Below are 3,760 nucleotides of genomic sequence, written 5' to 3'. Positions count from 1 at the left end.
TCCAGGAATTGTTGAGTTATCACTCGGACAAGCTTTGGTCTACCGACGGACCGACCGACCAACCGACATACCGACATGCCTGTGCAAAGCAATATACCCCTCTTCTTCGAAGGGAGGCATAATTACATATTTCATATTCACAGGCAACAGAAGATGCATTCTGATTTTCTTCAAAAAATAAATCAGTTCGAGGCAAAACTATTTCAACTGTTGAGGTCAGACATTAAACATAACAGAAAACGATAGTCCATCATCATTAGCAGCAGGCTTTGTAACAAAACAAATGAGGTAAATGAGGTTTCAAAGAGGTACCATTACAGACCTAAAATTCGAATCTTACTAGGTGAGATGTCCATCATTCTGGTTTCTTCTCTCAGATAAGCTGGTCCACATCCCGCTCCTCTATCTTTTTGCTGTCCTTGTTTAACAAGCTTGTGGCGTAGATGATTCATGTTGATGTTGCCCCTGCACTCCCGGTCATATTGCTGTGCGAAAAACATTTGTATGATTGGTATGGTGAGTGGTTGTGGTATAATTTTTAATGCAATGGAACATAACATATTTACTGAACAGTCCCAAGTCTCCACAACAATATCAAAATGATTGTAATTCTCATGAGATGAGACGGGTTGAGATTTACATCAATTTGGGTAAAAACTTCTGAAAATCCAAAGCGAAAATTATTTTAATGGAAATATTATGTTAGTCATCATTAACCTACTTTTCCATAGATGGTGCTAATGTTCATCAGCCTGGTTCCAGCTCTTGGATGACCTCGACCACTTCCCACTCCTCAGACAGTAAATTCCAAATGTTGGATGATTATGAATTTACATAAAAATATAAGGTGAAAAGATCAGATTGTAAAAAGTGTACTTTAATACGTGTTTTCTAAAAATATTCTAAAAATATTCACATTTACTTTTTATTAAAAATATCAAGTTTACAATCCAAAACTGTACGAACAAACTATTCGAGAAATACAAATGTGGTCTTACACATCATCCACCACCAACATGACATGGTTATAAATAAACAGTTAGAAAACAAAAGGTCGTGTTCTTGTTTACATATTAACCCGAGCATAATATGCAAACAAAAACACAACCATAAGCAACACCCACCACCAACAAGACATGATTATAAATAAACAACAGTTAGAAAACAAAAGGTTGTGTTCTTGTTTACATAATAACCCAAGCATATTATGTAAACAAAACCACGACCATAACAACACCCAACACCCACAAGACTTGAATATAACTAAACAACAGTTAGAAAACAAAAGGTTGTGTTCTTGTTTACATAATAACCCAAGCATATTATGTAAACAAAACCACGACCAATACAACACCCAACACCCACAAGACATGATTATAAATAAACAACAGTTAGAAAACAAAAGGTTGTGTTCTTGTTTATATAATAACCCATGCATATTATGTAAACAAAACCACGACCACAAAAACACTCAACACCAACAAGACAAGATTATAAATAAACAACAGTTAGAAAACAAAAGGTTGTGTTCTTGTTTATATAATAACCCAAGCATATTATGTAAACAAGAACACAACCATAACAACATCCAACATCAACAAGACATGATTATAAACAGTTAGCAACAACACCCAACACTAAGCATATTAAGTAAACAAAAGCACGAGCATAAACAACGCACATCACCAACGAGACATCAAGTTATAAACAAAACGAAAACATACTTGAAATACTTATATACTATTTGAAATACAGAAATAATTATTAAATTATTAAGTAATACTAAATTGTATTTGAAACCTTAACTGGGACTTTCATACCATTGTTATTATAAACAATGCACTGAAAGGGATATAGCATTTAGGCATTTAAGTAAAATTTACTCTTCACATCAAACATGACTGCGTGTGTTTGTGTTTGCATGTGTGAGTGTGTGAGTGTTTGTGTTTGTATGTGTGAGTGTGAGTATGTGTGGGAGTGTGAGTGTCTGTGTTTGTATATGTGAGTGTGTGAGTATGTGTGAGAGTGTGAGTATATGTGTTTCTGTTTGTATGTGTGAGTGTGAGTGTTTGTGTTTCTGTTTGTATGTGTGAGTATGTGAGTGTTTGTGTTTGAATGTGTGAGTGTGAGTATATGTGTCTGTGTTTGTATGTGAGAGTGTGTGAGTGAGTGTGTATGTATGTGTGAGAGCAGCGTCTGCATTCGGAGGGAATAATATTTGTCGGCAACCGTGAGAGCAGCGTGTGCGTTTGCCCGAAAGTGAGGAGTTGGTGGCATCCAAGAGAACAGCGTCTGCGGTCGCGAGGAAGTGCAGATGAGTTGTCGGCAACCGGGAGAGCAGCGTCTGCGTTCGCCCGGAAGTGAGGAGTTGATGGCATCCGGGAGAGCAGCGTCTGCGGTCACCTGAAACTCCAGATATGTCGTCGGCGACAGCCGGTGTGAGTATGTGTGTTTGAGCTTGTATGTGTGAGTATGTGCATAAATGTGTCAGAGCAGCGTCTGTAATTGACCGGAAATGAGGACGAGTATTTGTCGGCGACCGGGAGAGCAGCGTCTGCGTTCGCCTCGATGTGAGGAGTTGATGGCATCCGGGAGAGCAGCGTTTACGGTCACCTGGAAGTGCAGGTAGGTTGTTGTCGACAGACTGTGTGAGTAATTATGTTTGTGGTTGTATGTGTGAGTATACGCGTATATGTGTCAGAGCAGCTTCTGCAGTCGGCTGGAATGGAGGACGAGTTATTGTTGGCGACCTGGAGAGCAGCGTCTGCGTTCGCCCGGAAGTGAGGAGTTGATGGCATACGGGAGAGCAGCGTCTGCGGTCACCTGAAAGTACAGATAGGTTGTCGGCGACAATCGGTGTGAGTATGTGCGTTTGTGCTTGTATGTGTGACTGTGTGATTATATGTGTCAGATCAGCGTTTTCAGTCGGCCGGAAGTAAGGACGATTTTTTGTCGGCGACCGGGAGAACAGCGGATCCGTTCCCCCGGAAGTGAGGATTTGATGGCATCCAGGAGATTAGCGTCTGCGGTCGCCTGATAGTTCGGAGGAGTTGTCAGGTACGGGGAGAACAGCGTCTACGTTCGCCCGAAAGTGAGAGTGTGAATGTGAGTGTGAGTATGTATGTGTGTGCTTTTATGCGTGAGTGTGTTAGTATATGTGTCAAATGAGCGTCTGTAGTCGGCCGGAAGTGAGGACTCGTACTTATCGGCGACCTGGAGAGCAGCGTCTGCGTTCGCCCGGAAGTGAGGAGTTTGTGGCATCCAAGAGAACAGAGTCTGCTGTAGCCAGGAAGTGCAGATGAGTTGTCGGCAACCGGGAAAGCAGCGTCTGCGTTCGCCCGGAAGTGAGGAGTTGATGGCATCCGGGAGAGCAACGTCTGCGGTCACCTGGAACTCCAGATATGTTGTCGGCGTCAGTCGGTGTGAGTTTGTGTGTTTGTGCTTGTATGTTCGAGAATGTGCGTATATGTGTGAGAGGAGCGTCTGCAGTCGGCCGGAAGTGAGTACGAGTATTTGTCGGAGACCTGGAGAGCAGCGTCTGCGTTCTCCCGGATGTGAGGAGTTAATAGCATCTGGGAGAGCAGCGTCTGTGGTCGCTGGGAAGTTCGGATAGTTTTCGGTGACCGAGAGAGCAACGTCTTTTGCCCAGAGGTTAGGAGTTGATGGCAACCGGGAGAGCAGCGTCTGCGGTCACCTGGAAGTGCTGATACTTTGTTCGCGACAGTTGGTGTGAGTATGTGTGGTTTAGCTTGTATGTGTG

This window comes from Mya arenaria, chromosome 10 (genome assembly GCF_026914265.1).
Source record: "Mya arenaria isolate MELC-2E11 chromosome 10, ASM2691426v1".
In the NCBI taxonomy this organism is placed as follows: Eukaryota; Metazoa; Mollusca; class Bivalvia; order Myida; family Myidae; genus Mya; species Mya arenaria.
Note: the sequence above shows the minus strand (reverse complement) of the source record.